Source organism: Triturus cristatus, chromosome 1_1 (genome assembly GCF_964204655.1).
Source record: "Triturus cristatus chromosome 1_1, aTriCri1.1, whole genome shotgun sequence".
In the NCBI taxonomy this organism is placed as follows: domain Eukaryota; kingdom Metazoa; phylum Chordata; class Amphibia; order Caudata; family Salamandridae; genus Triturus; species Triturus cristatus.
In genome coordinates, this window is record NC_140579.1 from 186636630 (window position 1) to 186655758 (window position 19129).

At 51.7% G+C, this 19129-nt stretch overlaps 1 protein-coding gene and 1 long non-coding RNA gene across 2 annotated transcripts in view; one reads left to right on the forward strand and one right to left on the reverse strand.

Moving 5' to 3' along the window:
• The window catches only part of LOC146869956 (uncharacterized), a 28113-nt gene extending 25362 nt beyond the window's left edge, over nucleotides 1-2751 (reverse strand). Inside the window, exon 1 of the long non-coding RNA XR_014981588.1 lies at nucleotides 2645-2751. This is a non-coding gene — a long non-coding RNA (uncharacterized LOC146869956). The remainder of the gene's footprint in view (nucleotides 1-2644) is intronic.
• LOC146869955 (testis-specific serine/threonine-protein kinase 4-like) overlaps nucleotides 1-19129 on the forward strand; it is a 678484-nt gene that overhangs the window by 465864 nt on the left and 193491 nt on the right. The window lies entirely within an intron of this gene.

Below are 19129 nucleotides of genomic sequence, written 5' to 3' on the forward strand. Positions count from 1 at the left end.
TAATGTCCATAAAAAAATGAAAGCAGGAAAAAAACATTTTGCTAAACTACTGTAAATTTTCAGGTACCATTTCTTTGCAGCATCATTCAGTAACATGTGTTGATGCATGCTAGTATTTCCCAAAATATTCATAATGGAAAATCAGTGTAACCTGTATCAATACAATTATGGGACACACAAATAAATAAGCACTGGCAAGGCCAGTAGGTCTGAAATTGGTGGTCAGCTTTTTACTTTTGTCAATGAGTGGCATGGCTTTTGTAAAACCGTATTGGTGTGGGAGCTGACAGGCCCACGCCATTATAACAAACATTGGCAAAAGCAAAAATTGTTTTTTTTGGTCTCAAAAAGCACACACTGCCACAGAACAAACCTACTTAGTGTGCCGACATTGGGGGGGGGGGGAGGAAGAGAAGAGAGAGAGAGAGTGAGAGTGAGAGTGAGAGTGAGAGTGAGAGTGAGAGAGAATTTTAATAAGCACAAAAGGTCACGGTTCGCGCCAGACTAAATTAGGGGCCCAATTATTAAAGAAGGTCTCAAAAGTGCACCCATGGTATATGTCCTTGCATTAAGTGCAGCTATATGGCTTTCGCGAATTCCCAAGAATTACAGAAGTAGGACAAGAATAGTACTCCCAGAGAAGATTGGTTAAATGCATATTTGAATGAGCAAATAGGCATGTGTAGATTTGCTCATTCGAAAATCTGACTGTTTGCAAGTTCACTTTCCTTCTAACCACTTTCTTCCCAACTCTGGAAGAAGGTTTACGTCTGCCATTGTCAGGAGTAAATTTCCAACATTTCTCAGTATGGGAAAAGATTACAGAAGAGTTGTTGAAAACCTTTAAAACATGCAAGTTAGTAGGTTTGCACAGACTCGAAAGGGCATTATAACCCTGGATCTATTGCTTACCACTACCCTCAGCCCCAGTATGTAGATCTGCGGAAACATGGCAAAATAAGGTGATTGCAAGTATTCAAACACTACTATGGTATGTGTCCTGACATAATCAAAGAGGCTATATCAGAGCTCTTATATATTGCTGCCATAATTTGTCACTACAGAACATTGCACCAAATGGTAAGTGGATTTTGTTACAGGGCAAGTAGATTTATGATGCAACCTGCCCCATGGACAAGTAGATATTTTATTAAATTCCACAACCCTGTTTTCCACACAGAATTATAATTTGATAATTCATTACTACTCACTTTTGCCCCACATTGTCCAATAGTGAGCTGTTCTACACGCTTCTTTGGAAGGATTCCCTACAAGATGCTTCCTGTAACTCCCCCAGTCTTTGAAAATGTGACTAGAGGCATGAACAATAAATCTGATTTGGAGAGAAAATTGCTTTCATGGCTGATTTAGCTGAAATTCTTAAATGCCTCAAAGCTTTATGCAGTCATGCAGTTTCCTTTAGTTTATTATACAGTTATTTTGTGTTTGTTATGAGGAGTGTGTGAAAAATACCCAGCGCCAAACATTCTGTGTGGTTGGGCTGGAGATTAAACCAAAACTGTATGTAACTACACCTTTTCTAACCCTATTCAAGGAAGTACAATAACTCGACATAAAGAAAACAAGCATTGAAAATGCAATAGGTCCTGCCTTTGATTAAGTTAAAGCCATTTGCTGTGCTAATGGTATTATATAGCAAAGCAAAAGGCTTTTATCTTATTGAAAGGCGACACCTATTGCACTTTTAATGCTTGTTAATTCTGGCAACAATCCGAAGAAATCCCGCTTGGATGCTGAAGCTGCATTAGCACCTGTAACATGAACGTGTTTTCCGTGCAGGTATTTAATTTTGAAAATGCTGAATTAAAAAAATGGTAGTTTTACATAGTGTGAACACGACCAAACGATATTGTAGCGCTTTACATGAGCACCAGTTACATTAAGCAAGACCATCAACATTTTTTACATTGAGGCAAAGGGAGATTAAGTGATTTACCCAGAATCACAGGATGTTGAGCCGGCGCCGAGATTCAAAACTAAATCCCCCAAAACCTGCAGCTCTGGCCGTTACACCGCATCCTCTTCCTCGTTATACCTGGATGGCCTGTTTGCTTCTAAAAGTCTCTCCGAAGGGATTTCCTAGCTTCAAGGCTGAAGCTTTGTTATTTAGAGACTAACAGGCTTTTGTTTCTGGCTGTACCTACCGCAGCTGGCGGCACTAGGCGCTACACACACATATTGTAATTGCAGGTGTAATCATTAGTAGCAGAGAGTGACGCTCACAAGAGGGACTGCACCGAGCGGTGTTCTGCACATAACGTACGAACCTGCTATAATTAATGCAGCTGGTGGCACTAGGCGCTATACATACACATCTGTTGTACTTTCAGTTGTAATCAGAGAGTGATACTCACAAGAGGGACTGCACGAGCGGTTGGTCTGCACTTGTGTACAAACCTACTATAATTAATGCAGTTGGCGGCACTAGGCGCTATACATACATATACACATGTTATCATTACAGTTATAGTCAGTAGTAGCAGAGAGTCACGCTCACAAGAGGGACTACACCAAGCGGTTGGTCGGCACAATCTACAAACCTGTTCTAATGAATGCAGCTGGCTGCACTAGGCGCTATACACACACATCTATTGTAGTTGAAATCAGAGTCATTCATACTCACAAGAGGGACTGCACCGAGTGGTTGGTCTGCAGGGCCTCGGCCAGCAGCCGCACCTGCTCCAGGCTGCCCACCACCCTCAGGTTGAGGTTGAGCTGGGCCAGGGAGTGGGACTCTGCCAGGCCCCGGCAGACGCGCCCGGAAGTCCCGGCCGGAGAGGCGTCAGCCCCGTAGCGAGAGCAGGCGCACAGAGTTTTCCCGCAGGCTCCCGACCACGTCCTTCACCTCGGCGCTGGACAGGCTCTCCCCGGAGATCTGGATGGAGCCGGGCAGCATCTTCAGGGGATTCGGGCACCTGCGGTGGAGATCCGTGTGCAGCCCGCGGGTCACAGGCTCGACTCCTGGGAAGCTAGATCAGTGGGGTTATGCACCTGAGGCGGCGACCCAAGGTCAGAGGGGTCCTGTTCTACGATTATGGTAGATCAGTGGAGTAATACACCCGAGGGAAAATCAAAGCGACATGCAGCTCAAATTCCAATATGAAAGGCCGGTGGGTTAATGCACCTGCCACTGGGAGTTTAAATAAGTAAATAAACCGCAAGGCGAGACCTAAAAATCGGAACCGCCCAGAAACAAGACAGACCGACCAATTAAAGAAAATAATAGTCGCCGCTGCTGCACCGGAAGAGACAACACTGCTCCGGTTTACATTACCCAGCCTCACGTGAGGCGGCACTCCAGGCTGTGTGCATGGAAATGCAGTCTGTGAGGTGAAGGAGGCGCGCGACTAGACTTCACTATTGAAATTTGACTTCCTGGCGTATGAGAGGATGCGCCACCTGCTGGAAAGAGACAGGAGCTGGACCAGTGCCGCTGCTTCAGCGCCGCTCTGTTAATCACGTGAGCAGGGGGTGACAGTGTTAAGGTCGCATCACGTGACAACGGCGGGGTATCTTGCTGCTTGTCATTTCCAGTTCTGATGTGCCCTGGGAGCTGGAAGAATTGTGGAAGGAGTGGATGTTTCGGGACAACAGAGAGATGGATGATGTTGTGTCCTGCTGGACACAGTCTAGTGTTTTCTGCCAGCCACTCCCCCGAGGGCTGGCCCACACACACACCCCCTCACCCATCCAACACGGACGTCACCAGTCAGGTGACCCGGCGAATAAAGGGGCCCGAGTGCACGTGCTCGTGGCCAGTTAGCTAACGATAGCCACGGTGTCTGTGCCAGTCATTGTTCATCATGTGGGCCTAGGCCCACGACATAACATTTGGCGACGAGCGGGTCTATCCCGCGTGTGCAGCCGCCGTGTTCCCGCAAGAGAAGGGGGACTGTGCATCGCCCTTACAGAGGGCAGACCCTGAAGCAGGTGATCATATCGTCGACGTATCCGAGGGGCGTGTGAAGGGCCCCACGGTGAAGCTGAGGTGGCGGAAGCCCGCCCCGCGCATGACGATCCTGCAGTTCCTACCGCTGGCGTGAGGTAAAGCCCCATGAACGCAGACGGAACACGGGCGAGGCCGGACTGCTGAGACTTGCCCTGAGGAAGAAGTGAGCCTGTCCAGCGATCGGGCCAAGGTGAGCCCGGGATGGCGATAGTGCCGGGCTGTCATGGAGCTCCGCACAGTAAACGGAAGCGGCCCGTTGCTGACCGGAGAAACGCCGGTGCACAGCTGTGTCCAGCGAGGACTGCAGGGATGAAGGCTGGCCACAACGCAATCGAGCGGAGCAGGGGCCCATCCCGCTGTTGATCCGCCTACAATTCCCGCGGGTGTAAGGTGAGCCCTGGCTGCGGGACATCGGGGGCATTGAAGAGAGCGTAATGAGGGGAGAGTAGGAAGTAAAGCGGTAGCCCGCTATGTCACCCCTCGAAGGAGACTGACACTGCCCCATACCGGCAGCTGCGCTAAACTTACGCCCCCCCCCGCGCAGCGTGTGAACTGCGAGGCTGCAGCGATGGGGTGGAGTAAGGAAGAGACCGTGTCCCGCCAGCGGACGATCAGAGCATCGCAAGTGCAAACTCTGTCCAGGCGGCCGTCAATGAAAAGTGCCGAAGCACACGAGGGCTGCCGGGTGTGGAGTAACATTAGCTTAAATGCCCATTCAGATCTGTGCAGAAAAGAAATTAAACGGAGCGGAATCTTACCGCAGTAGAGAGTGGCCGTGGCGCCACGAGGACCGCTGGTGCCGTGCACTGAGGCCCAGGAACGTCCAGGTGTATCTGCAGCTCGGTGGGCATCGGGGCTGGAAAGAAGAAGGTAGCACCCTCCACGAGGTGCCTGCCCTCCATTCCTCTGCCCCATCGAAGCCCGGGGAGTACAGGACAAACGGCAGCATAAAGGAACCGAGCGTGGTTCCAGAACGAAGGAAAACGACCGCAGACGGCCAGAGTTTGCCCTGCAGCGCCATCTAGTGGCCGTTTTGCGCTATTGCGGCCAAGGAAAAGAATAATATCGACAAGCAGACCAGAAAAAGGATCCAATTTCTGCAGCATGCACTAAGTGCCAGAGAAGAATGTTATCCATGTGTTAAAAAGAATAAATAAATAATAATAATAATACGCTAAAGAACACAACCAGTGCCAGCAGCAGCACCGAACTGGTTGTTGCAGCACAACACAAGTGAGGGACAATATTGCACTAGCAGAAATAAAAAGGCAACGCTGAACAGGAACACAGTGAAGTCTGACAAGGGCATAAAGTGATTGTGCAGGAAAGCCGCCATGCCAAAGTGGTGCCAAGAAACTACACAGCTCTAAGGATAAAGAGATAAGGCGCAGTTAGGCGCCAGGAGCACAGACACACAGCGCCAAGCACGTACGCAGCCACACAGTGAGTGCATGACGTAACACAACACTGCACCTAAAACGAAAAGCGCCCACGCCCACTGTACTGGTCACCCCAGCCAAACATAAGGAGAGGACAGAGTGGGAGGAACTAAGCAATGGTCAAGACATCACAGCAATAGATGGATCAGAATGGTGCCACCTGCCCCATGGACTGCATGTCAGGTTGACAATAAGAGACTGATGCAGAGTGAGAGACCCCCCAGGCCGGTGGAGAGAGTGAGAGACCCCCCAGGCCGGTGGAGAGAAGAGACCCCCAGGCCGGTGGAGAGAAGACGAGACCCCCCAGGCCGGTGGAGAGAGTGAGAGATCCCCCAGGCTGGTGGAGGGAGAAGAAGAGATCCCCCAGGCTGGTGGAGAGAGTGAGAGACCCCCCAGGCCAGTGGAGTGAGTGAGAGACCCCCCCAGGCTGGTGGAGAGAGAAGAGACCCCCAGGCCGGTGGAGAGAGAAGAGACCCCCAGGCCGGTGGAGAGAGAAGAGACCCCCAGGCCGGTGGAGAGAGAGAGACCCCCGACCAGGAGAGAGAGACACCCTGCTGCCATGCACACGGAGCCACCCTGATGCCACTACCAATGTCTTCAGTCAGAGAATTACCTACCCTGGAAAGCTGAAAGTGTAGTGAACCGAGAGAAGAAGCCACACAACAGTGACTGAGAAATGCGAGCATTTTGCACGCCAACTTGCGGTGAATAGTCCCATCGCAGTAAAGAGAACCTGGCTGATATTTCTCAGAAAAAGTGATAGACAAGTATATACACTATTTGTGGCAAGTGACCACCGCAGCAAGAAAAGCAAGTATACAGCGCCACTGCTGCCAGAGCAGAGGCAAGGAAAAGAGGAGACGGAAGGGCGATTACCCGCCATCTGTAAAGCACCAAGGAAATTCCCAGAAGGGAGAGGGGCCCTGTGTGGCCCGAAAGCAGGAGGAAGAGAGATCGTAATCACCCCACCTGCACCAACGTCGCCCAGCAGTGAGCCAGAGATTATTCAGGGAGTGCCCCCAATACTGCCTTAAGACACTGGTGTGCAACAGTCCGGTGCAGGCAGGAGGAGAGTCCAGCACTCCGAGTGGCACGTCACCACTACTGACGCAAGAGAAGGGAGATACATACCTCCCAAGCGATCCGAAATTACAGCTGGAATACTCTGTCAAGGAGAGGAAGGGTATGGAAGGTCTTACACAACGGATCCATTAAAACTCACCTACCTCCACTGCCGTTCCTGAAATGGCTGACGCACCTGAGAAGCACAGGTGTAGAAGCGACTTGCACTGCAACACGATGCCAGTGCAGCACGATGCTACTGCAACACGATGCCTTTGCAGCATGATGCTACTGCAACACGATGCCTTTGCAGCATGATGCTACTGCAACACGATGCCATTGCAGCATGACGCTACTGCAACACGATGCCACTGCAACACGATGTCATTGCAGCAAGATGCCACTGCAACACAATGCCATTGCAGCAAGATGCCACTGCAACACGATGCCATTTGCAGCACGATGCCACTGCAACACGATGTCATTGCAGCAAGATGCCACTGCAGCAAGAAGCGACCTGCATTACGTGGTCTGTTGACACATTCTAGAGAAGATAAGGAGTGGCGAGATATAGGACAGTGAAAGTCCTATTCCAGGAAAACGGACGACAACAAGGGAACAGTGGGAATCAACAAAAGGGGACTAGAACAAATACTCGCACGATCACCTGAGTGCACCTTCTAAGATACGACAGCCACTGGGGTGGGGTGACATCATTCTTCATAGCGACCGTCATCCACCTGTCGCCGGCTGCTTAAAGAAAAGGGCATCCCTGTTCTACTTACACAAATGCAAAATCAGAAGAGCTGCACCAAGTGTCCGACGAGTATCATGACTGCATAGATTCGCCAGTCATCCCTATTCACTGCCAGCTATCACCAGATGTGGTGCAAGTCGTCTCATGGCAGCCACTCCATCATCTGTCATGTGCATCACTGCCATCGTTGGCGCGTCAAGAACAATAACTGGAGTCCCACACCATTTGCCAGAACCAGCGACGATCCGAAAATACAGTGACCATCTGTTGAACCAGCGCATGTCCTGATCCTGGTAGCGAGAGCATGTTTCTGGCCAAGACACATCCACCCCTGAAGTTTGCACGAGTGACGAGGCAGTGGCTCCAGAGTCAGAGCCCATATGCAGTCCCGGGGCAACTCATCCAAGGGGCCTCCCAGAGCGTGAGAGATGGTCTGTACTGTGCCCCACCAATGGATTCCAGGAAGTACCCAGGCCATCCAACCGAGAATCTCAACAGGTCACAGAAGGCCAAGACTGTCGTCAAAGGATCAAGCGACGCAATCGTCTGGTGTGTTACAGTGGACTCATCTATACGCTCCTGATGCACCCATGTTGAACAATAAGATACCGATTGCCTCACAGCAAGAGTACGCTGGACCGATGAACATCACGTAGGTGGACCATCCCTCAACTGAAGCGAAGCTGAAAGGTCCGGATTTCAGCAGCATCGTGTTCATCCCCAGATATACCTGGTTAAAGTATGGACATGTGCAAAGACGTCCGGGTGCTCCCAGCTGCACCTGTCCATCGGTGTCCTGCGAACTACATCTCTGAACTGTGGGACTTCCATTATTTTAGTTGTTTTTCTCATTCCTTCACATAGGTTGGACTTTTGTTTGGTGTTTTTCGTTTTATTAAAATTTGGGAGGAATGTTGTGTCCTGCTGGACACAGTCTAGTGTTTTCTGCCAGCCACTCCCCCGAGGGCTGGCCCACACACACACCCCCTCACCCATCCAACACGGACGTCACCAGTCAGGTGACCCGGCGAATAAAGGGGCCCGAGTGCACGTGCTCGTGGCCAGTTAGCTAACGATAGCCACGGTGTCTGTGCCAGTCATTGTTCATCATGTGGGCCTAGGCCCACGACATAACAGATGAAGGGCTGACGGTTACGAGGACACCAGGCTTCCGCTGATGATGTAAGCGGTAAGTGTGTTGGATATATGTCTCTTTGCCAAGACCATAATGGAGTTGCGGGTCGCAAATTTGGGGAATTTTGAGAATTTAAAAATCTTGCTCTTCCAAAAATATGCCTCTAGCAATTATCTCATGGCGTAAATAGTCCTGTTAGATCTGCAGTGGCCTGCCGGTTGAGGGCAATAGTGCCAATATCGGCAACAGTTGTCCCAAAACACATAAGTACATAAATAAAACACACAACACTGTATTGTAAGTGGAGAAATATTGCTGCAGGTTTATTAGCATAACCAATATGCAAACATGGTGGGTTATCTTACGGGCGATCCCAGGGCAGGCCAGCCCCTATGCCGCCTGCCCGTCTGATAAGCCTAGAGTCACCATGGCAACGCCAAATGGTGGTTACCAAATATTGGGGGGGGCCACCCCTCCCATCCGTGGACCACCAGTCCACTTGCTTTACACGCCCCCCGTGATGGGTGGGCGGAGCATACATGGCAGCCCCCGGTTGCTCAGACCCACAACCGCCTGTCGGCTAACGGGGCGCCGTCGTTCTTCCAGGGGACACGCTAAAACATCCCTGGGTATCCTGGCTTAGCACCCCGCGGTGCTGCTGCATGATGAACCCCTTGGTATGTGCAGACCCTGGATCGCCCTGTAACTCCTCCACAGCCTTGGGAGTGGCCACCGTCACTACCAGGGCCCCCCACCAAGGTAGACCTATTTCCATACAACCTGCTGCAGCCAAAGATTCCCCTAGGTCCAGTAGGAAAAGATCCATGCCTAAACTAGAGAGGAGCACCCCATCTCCCTCTAGGCACCCTGTGGACTTGCGTGCATGAGACCATGCCTGATGAGGCCAAGACCTCTTTGCTCTGCGCAACCGCGCATGGCTCCAGGTAGTCCTTTTTACCTACCGCATGCTTATACCGGGCTTCTCCCAGGTCCAGCCAAAACAAGTCTACGCCCAACCGGGCCGGCGGCCAGCATGCACCATCAGGACAGGTTCCCCCAACCTCTAAATTCCCCCGTGGATTTGACTGAAATGACCTTAAACCCAAGATAGGCGATGGTCCAAAGTTGCCTTTGCATGGCTAAAGAACAATCCCTTTGACAAGACACTCCTGCCTGGCAGTGCCAATGCGGGAGGAGGTAAGCGTTGCAAGCCCCCTTACTTCCTCTTTCACTCAGTTGGAGTACGCCCATCGTATTCCATCAGTCACCACCAACTGTAAAGCCTTGCCCTCCCAAAAATCTGCTAGTATGCCAGGGAGAGACAGGACAGAGTGACCACGGAGGAGAACCAACGTGTAAATTTCTTCTCTATTTTGAATCTTGGGAAAGCCAATTAGTCTCCTGCTAATTTGTAGCTATAAAAGTGTTACCCCGGGGTTTCCCTTAATCAATGGACCATATCGCCCCCGTTGGAAGGCCACTTCCACAACCTGCATAGCTGCCAGCCAGTGCTGGAGGGCGGGAGAAGTTACCCGGTACCGATACTCGCATCAAAGGTACCTGTTTCGTTGAACTCAAGGGCGGGCTACTAAGTGAGCAACCAGGCTCCGCCCTAGTATCCAGAGGTCAAACCCAAGCCCCTCCAAGATCTGCTGCTTCACCTGCCTGTTAACACGAATCCCAGGGCAGACCACCGGCCTATAACCCATGTTTGGCCATGCCTGAGCTAAAATACCTCTGAACAGCATGACAACAGGCTAACCACCAGCATTGCGTTCTGAATGTTTCTCACACTGCCAAGAAACATGCGCATAACTAAAGCAACTGGCACCATGCCATAAAAGCATCAATTCAGCCTTCTATGAATGCAAAATGTGCCCTTGTGGCGATCCGAGTAGTGCTCCCTCCAAGCCAGTAGCCCTACCCAGGCAACCCGCACCCTCTTGGCACTGGCACACCCCCGCTGCCCTAGAGTGCCTGGTCGTGTGTAGCCACAATCTATGTTTCATCACTGACGTTATACCGGGGTATGATGACACATCTAACTCTACTGCTGAATGCCCGTTTCACCATCACAAGTATGCCTTTGCCTGCTCAGAGTCTGGCTGCAAAGTTGGATGACATTGACACCCCAGCCCAGGGCGAGAATGGCAGCTTTACAGTATCTGGTGCTATAGACGGTCCCCGTACCCTGATGGAACAGAAAGCAATTCCCTTGCTCCTGTTGAGCACGAACCCAAAACCAATTGCTCACCATGGTTCAATACCTTCCTGCTGCTAATCAATTCCTAGCAGGATGTTGACAAATCTATGTACTGCAATGGCGCTACTGCGCAGCCTGCACCATTCTGCCCGTGCCGAAAAGACCTTTGTCCTGCTGCCCGGCCTAAGCAATCTAGCCCTGTTCTAGAAGTGCCCGCTTCAGCCCTGGAGCAAACAATTCGCCAGTAACCCCAAACTGGCCCTGATGCGAAACAAACCATGCCAAGGCACACAGGTGTGTGTAATAACTAATAGCAGGTCCAACAGCGTCAACCAGCATCCTCAGCTTACAATAGGCGTGAAGGAGTAGGGGTTTCCAGTGAGAATAAGATGACAGCAAATACAGCGGGAGGAGCTACCAATGACCTGCCCAAAGAATCTTCGAGATCCTCCTACCGAATGATGTGGGAGCTCGCCACCAACCTCTGTCCAAGCCTGCCAACCCCACCAGTATTTGGACCCCTATTGCTCCAAGGATTGGGGGGGGGGTGCGGGGGGGGAGGAGGGGCAGTCTGGTCTGAAGCGTGTGTGATGGAGGACATGCGTCCTAGAGTACCTATAGTTGGGTTCCAACAAGTACCTGATGTGTTTAATACTAATAACAGTAGTAGCAACTCAATCAGAAGGTTAACGGAAGGCTAACCCCAGACCGACACAGAAAACCCACCACGTGGCTGTGCCCAAAGAAAACACCATCCCACATCAAAACAACCAGATGAAAAGACAACAAGCGCCTAACGCTCTACACCCGCGGATAACACTGGAAATAACCAATCGAATAACAAATCGAGAAAATAACAACGGACATCCTTTCAGCACCTGAAGGCCTAGCCCTTCAGAAGTAACCTGGGAGCCCAACGCCAGGCATCAGAACCGGCCTCGGCACCTGTGGCGTGTGTGATCTTTGCCCACTACTGTGTGAGCCAGGGCCCCCGTTGCATATTCTTTATTTATTTATTTATTGATTGCTGAAGCACACGTAAACCACCCTAGCTGTTCCTTGCCGCTAGGACATCCTACCCTCAGGAGCTAACGGGCATATCCTCTTTGGAAAATGCCTCCGTTCAGGCATGGTAAGGGAGGGTCACCAACACTAATAGCCAAACTTACTAAAGTTGTACACTCCCAAGCCCTTGCAGTGTAAATATTATTTGAATCAGAAGGCACATGGGATACCTACGGGCCCGAGCCCATCCCGAGAAGGATGTGCATTACCAACAGTGAGAGCCGTAGTCATTACTGGTGACCCAGGCTGTTAGAAATGGGATTTCTGGTTGGCTAGGGCTTGTGCCAAAGCCAGACAGAAACCACCACTCTAGTCAGGGCTGGGGAGTTACACGCCAAAGATAACCCCTGCTCACCCCCTTGGTAGCTTGGCAAGAGCAGTCAGGCTTATCCCTGAGGCGATGTGTAAAGCGTTTGCGCGCGCACCCAGCAACAACACCCAAGGCCCACCACAAAGGAAACTCCACACAAGGTATTCTATAAAAATAGCCTTTGTATTATACACAACACATTAGATAAAGACACACACTCTACAATGTGCCAACAGGCACGGGCAGAATTTACAAGGGATTATATATACAGGGGACAGGGCCACCTGGACCACTGTCAGGAATTAGCACTTTTTAGAACATAGGAATAATACTGTAGTACAAAATAACATATGTAGCACACAACCAGTAACTACTGGTATCAGGTAAGTACCACCTACGCAACCCTAACCACCTTAGGAATATATTGCGCAGAGAACCAGGACCTCCTTAGTACCACCTGTACTAGGGGAAAACAAACAACCACCGAAGTATCACAATACCCGTAGGGGTCTAAGCACATAAACACATGATGCATAACATTCAGAGGTGTAAAGCAAAGCACATGACGCATAACCACATTCAGAGGTGCAGGAAAGGTACAATGGCGCAAAAACTCACATTAGCCACTATCTGTGGCAGTCCCTGGGCCAACTGGCCTAGTAGGGGCAAGGACGCCCTGCGTCCAGAAAAGTCAGGGCACGCCGGCGCAGGCTGCGCCAACCAGCGCGCACAAAGCACAACCTACACGTAGCAGTTGCCCACTAAGTGCTGGGCAACTGGAGAAATGCTGGGGCCAACGTTGGAGCCTCCCAGGGCTCTGAAACAAATGAAATGCCCCCTAGAGCCTCGCAGGCTCTAAATAATACTGTGCTCCTTCGTTGGAGCCTCGTGGGCTCAGACAACTGGAAATGCCCCCCAGAGCCTTCTAAGCTCGAGAAATAATGGCCCCTTCGTTGGAGCCCCTCACGGGGGACTCGTGAGCCTCGCAGGCTCTGAACGACAATGGGCCCCTTTGAACAATGCCCCCAGAAACGTGGGAGCGGCCCGCTGCCTTCCGGGGCCGCTCTGCTGGTCAGAGAATGCCCCCGTATGGTGGAGGGGATAGGGAAAGGATACGGAGGAGCCCTACGGGAGCTCCTCACTCAGCCCCCACTCACCGGACAGACGCAGGACTCCTCACGGCGGGGGCGCCTCCTCCGGGGTAGGCGCGGGGCTCTCTCCTCCTCACGGGAGCCCCGCCAACCACTGCTGCTTTTCCTCCCTACCTTCGGCGCCGTCCAGCGCGGGGTGGGCTCCCGCCTGGGTGGGGGACACGGCGCTTTTCCTCCCGAGTGCCCCGGGGCGCAGGGTAGGCTCCTGCCTGCTCCGGGGCTCGAAATTAGCCGTGAGTCGTCGGAGGGAGGCGGGGTAGGCTCCCGCCCTCCTGTTTCCTGTTCCGGATGTCCCGGAGTCCCGCCCCCGGCCTGCCTGACTTCCTACAAGCCCGGCCGCGGCGGTGATTCTACAACTCGGCAACCAGAGGGGTAGGCTCCCTCGGGATGATAGAACAATGTTTCGCGGGGTGGGCACCCGCTTACAGTTACAGCAATGTCCCTGGCAGGGTGGGCACCTGCCAGGAGACTCTAGAATCGGCAAAAACGGGGCAAACGCCGGGTGGGCACCGGCTAGCAGAAATAAAGCGCTCCTAGCGCTAGGGATCAAAAGTGAAAGCGCTTTCAGCGCTAAAGGCCAATAGAAGCTCCCAGGCGCTTTAGGGATACAAATAAAGCGCTCCCAGCGCTTAGGGGAAAATAAGCATAAAAGTCCAGCAAAGTCCTCCCCTGCACACAGCAAGGCAGGGGTGGGGGGCAAGGCTGGACCCAGAGCCAGCTCACTGGGCCTCCAGGCAGGGAGGTAGTCCAAGTGGCGGTCCTCTGGTCCAGCGGCAGCAGCAGCAGCCCCCCTCAGGTAAGATCCTGGCAGAGAACAGTTTCTGTGGGGACACAGCCCCATTTTTATACAGTCAAACCCTTTGTTCTGGGTTCAGGGTGAGGGGGAAAACCAGTCGCAGCTGGTTGGGGAGCACCCTTGATGTGCTCAGCCCCTCACTCTATTCACTGGCAGGGCTAGGGTCGTCAGTCGCACCACAGGGGGCGGGGCCAGCATTGTGTGTGGAAAACCCTGTCCTATTCAGGACCCAGGTGTACTCCTCCCACCTATCTAGCTGCTGATCTCCCCATTCACCACTGGGTGACTCATCCTGACTCTGGGGAATCCCTAGCCCGTCACATGACATGACCAGCCAATCACGCGACAGACACACTGCACACAGAAGTGCCCACCTCTAGAAGTGGCACTTCCACATTAGGTACATGCACGCCGCACACATCATCGCGCAGCATTCACTCCCACGAGTCCGCACATACCAAACTCGGGCCTGCACACCCCACGCATCAGGAACTACTAGTGACACATACACTCCCCATGCATTCCTATGGGAGGGCAGGCCTATCTCACCACATGCACTCAGAGCACGCACGCACTTTACCCTGGGACACAGGGAAAGTGCGCAGAAACCAAAAAAATTACCACACCAAGTCACTAATAAAAAGCCAAAAAGTCCAGGGGTGAACCTGCCAGAAGGGCCAAGTCCAACACAGGCAAAGTCAGGCAGATCATTGCTTCACCAGGTCTATTTACAACATTCACTGCGAACCTGACTGATCACCATTCATGGCGTTAATCTATGCACATTGAGAAATGGATTCCAATAAGAGTATGTGAACGCAAAGGTGTTGAAACGTTAAACATGACTCCAGTTACCTGACATCCTAAGCACGTCATCACATCCCTATATTTACTACACACGGTGCACTACCTACAACAAGCCCCTCTATTGACTAATCAGTGCTGCTAATTGCATGTAGTGAAATAATTCCCCATTATAGCTCAGTTGCATGGCCAACCGAGGGCTATTCTACCTCATGTCAGACTTGCAGCGAAACGAAAGCTGGGCTGGCATCCCCACACCAGCAGACAGCAAATTCTATACAACACCCGGAGGAGCCCTTAATAAAAGGCGAGGAAAAAGGAAATGCACAGGCTATACAGTGACCTCCTCCGAAGGAAGGCCCCCCCCCAGCTCTTCCCTTTCCGTTAGAGGCAAACCTTCAGCACCGCCGATCCTCACTCAACGCCAATAACAATATAATTCCACAGTCATCGTAACCTGTTGGGCATTTACCTTAACCTCCTACTCTTACCACATAGTGCCTGTGTGTGGCAAGTGCGGCCCCATTTTTTTTTTTTTTTTTAAGATAGTTGCCTCCGTAACTTAAGCAACAACTGTGGCTCCGTTGTACATGTAATGGTTCCGGAATGATGAGGCTGTGTAAATCCTAATCAGTCACTTAGAAGTTGCATCCCCATTACAACTGTCTACCAAACTACACTTTATCACTGCATTGTCCCGACGGCAGGAGAAACCGCGCTGAGACCAGGCGAAAGCCAGGCTCCTGGACTGTTGTCGCTATTCACCAGTTTTTAATTTGTAAATGAATGTGTGCCTGTGCACGGGCCGCTGCTCAGAAACCCGCGGCCAGCACTAGCACGTTTCCACAACCAAGGCTGCTTAGACTTGATTAAAATTATCCATACTGGTGCACGCATCCACGCACACATTGCTGCAGGATATGTGGATGAAATGCGCTCATGGCGAGCACCGGCACCTGGACTGCAAGACACGCGGACATGAGGGGTGCCCAAGCCAGGCGAAGGTCCCACCCCTCACCTGGATAGAACTGGGGATGCCGGGGGTTAAACCCGGGGCCGGCCTAGGTGTTGGTGGCGCCTTCTGCAACAATGTTTGTTGACACACCCCAATGCCACCTCCACCACACATTCCCTCACTAGCCCCCTTTAACAGTGACCAAGTCTCCCTAACCACACTCAGCCGCATAGAATTAGTATATAGCGACACTCCTACGAGTGTAGGGTGTCCGAACACTTTGCATCGCACACAAATTACGCAGAGCCAATCATTCATAAGCGTGTGAATCGGTGTATCGGAAATGTTACCTAGGCCAAAGGACTCAAAGTGTATGAGTCTCATGACATCCCTACTGGTAGGCAATATAGTTAACGGTTGCTTAGTGCGGAGAATCACAAGCTCAGAGTCGCTTTCTGGCCAAATTAACTCATTTGCCACAATAATCAATGTTCTAATATTGTATGCTTTGCGATGTGTATGCAGTACAACCTGGAGACTCGATAATTCAATAGGACGGTGTGGGCCGAACGAACACAATGCGGCAGTGACACCCGGTGGCCAATACACCACTGGCCTCAATCCTACCCGTCAGAACTATAGACTTCGTCAATGGTTGTTCGTTGCATAAGAAAATTAAGCAGCAACGAAGGCTTGGGGATACTAAAGAAAGCTGACAACTTGGCCGCAACAAACCTGATATCGCCGAGGCAGGGCACCAGACAGCCTGAGATCATGTCCGAGTCCGGATGTGCTCCCGCAGCCCATGGACCCAGGGGGCCGCCGGGGGAGCACTCGACGTGAAACCGGACCCCTACTACTATCCAACAACAAGCTTACAGTATTCTGGGCATATAAATGATATAAGCGGAACCCGGGACCACCAACAGCCCCCGGCACAAAGAAAAGCCGAAGATACTGCAAGCGGCTGAGGAGGAAAATCCCCAGCAGACAGAGAAGGAAGGCCCTATAAACTGCGGGAGTTCTAGCCCCGCCTGTGTAAAATCCAGAGCCAGCGGAATTCAAGAGGAAATCCTGATCCCTTATTTCTAGATCCAGGCTTATTCTCAACTGTTTCGAACTTCCTAACCAAATCACCCGACCTCTCCAATCCCAGGTAATCATAACAACAAGGGAGCACGTTCACCCGTAGGTAACTTTGCGCTAAATAATAGATGGTTCTTGTTACCCAACTCAATGGAACTCATTCTATCGCCGCAGGTGGATGAAAGGCTTAGCAGTACGATAACTTGGCACTCAATCACAGGTAGAGTACTCCACCTTTCGTTAGTGAACCAGCCCTCCATGCATAGATTTGTATGAGTGTTGGGGCATTGGGGCCCGGCACCCTTGCTAAGCCCACTGTGCCTTTGCACATTTTTATCTATGCCTTTCCCACTAGAATGTTGGCGATCATTAGGACGTGGGTTTTATGCATTGCTGTGACGTGGATTTATTTACCTTGTAACTGACATAGTAAAATTCAAAAACGATGCTGTGTTCCTGTGGGACTTACAATGTGTGTCAAATTTGGGACTTTCAGCACACATTTGGGGATCGCACTAGTAAAGTGTCATGTTATGCTTCCGCTTCATTAAATCGTTATTTAAATCTCACTCTAAATATTTAAAAAGCATGCCTTGTTTGAACTTTTCCTGCTGCTGGTGTATTTTGAATTACTTGTAAACTTCATTGACCAGTATTTCAAAAGCAATAGGGGCCGTGTAGTCTAGTTTCACACGCCCTGGAAACACGCCAGACTCTAGTTAGGCTCTACAGACAAGTCAGAAAGGGAAAGTAAACATAGTGCCATGTCCAAATGACGACGCAACGATTTGTTAGTGGGGAAGGCGACCTGTGACCTCTAGAGGAAAACATCAAATTGAAAGGCATAGTTCTTGCTCATTTTCCTTTTAAACGCCTTCGAGATTGATGTTGTGGTGATGCCGCCCACTCAGCGCCGACACCTCTAATCCCAGCGCCCCTTCCTTTCTAGAACTTGTAGACCTGTTCATCACGTTATGAAATCAAGACCACAAGTCACAAAATGCAAAGCAAATGTAGACTGGATAGGACACTAGCTCCTGCACCTATGAACTTGAGACGGCTTCGAGAGCATAGATACCCCCAAGAGAATAGACTGGAGATGGTGCTGCTCGAGATTACGCACAATTCCCGTCGCAGCGCTACGTGTAATACCAACCATGAACAGTACCTGTCCGATTTAAAGAAACACGTTAAAAACTGCAATACCACTACACCAGGGGGGCGTGACACGAAGTCCCTGTCCCTTCGCGACAAGACCGCTGTACCTCTGAAAAATAATGACGTTTTATATAGCGCGAACTGTCCCCGAGGTATCGGGTATCAGAGCGCTTTACATACCACCAGTTGCGTTAAATGTGGGAACATTCAACATTGGTTTTCGTTATGTACGGGAAGAATAAGTGATTTGCCCTGAATCACAGGACGTTTTATTGTAATGGCTAGACTCGAACCCGGTTTTCGAGGTCGACCGCCCTTGCCGTTAGGCCAACTCCTCTCCCCGAACAAACACGGGATCCTGCAATGGACACGTTAGTCCACTGCGCCACGAGACCCGGCAATGAATATCAGGTCATCGAATAGTTGACAAGACGAAAGGGGGCTCTGAAAACTAAAACAGCTTACGTTGTGTCGTAAACGCACACGGTAAACGACTTGGCACACCTCCTGCAGGCGGCGCATGAAACCTCTCCCCCAAACGACACCGCGGCCAAGACCCACCATAAGCGTCCCTGCTCGCTCTCCCGCGAGACATAGGAAGCTACCGGGTGGAAGAGCCAGCTACCTTGCCCCTAACAATACCCCAATCCCTGTCTCGCACGATGGGTCGTGCCTCTGCACCGACACTGAGGCTGGAGTGGAGCATGGCCGCCCGAGGGCCAAAATGCCTCCCGCGCCCTAGCGAGCCATCGTGCCGCCCGTGGCCAATCTACCAAGACCCCCCAGAGCGGGAGGGAAGCGAGGGTAACGGCGCCAAATTCCACGACCTAGGCGTGCTCTAGCCCCCCCACCAAACTCGCCCCGCAGCCGACATACACTCTAGCACCGTCCCGGCCCCCCCCCCCCCCCCCGCCCGTGGTTCGCCGACCACAGGGCCCCATCCCTAGCCCCCCCACCAAACTCGCCCCGCAGCCGACATACACTCTAGCACCGTCCCGGCCCCCCCCCCCCCCCCGCCCGTGGTTCGCCGACCACAGGGCCCCATCCCTTTAACTGCACAGGGACAGGGCCGGGGCGAGAGGAAGTCACCGGCAAACTCACCAAGTAGAAGTGCTGGAGGTGGAGCGCACGACTATACCACGCCGGCGAAATGATGGCGCAGCGACCTGCGAAAGGCGAACGAGCGGACAAGAGGGCGAGGAGGGGGCGGAGACAGAATATATACCCCTGTCTCCTCC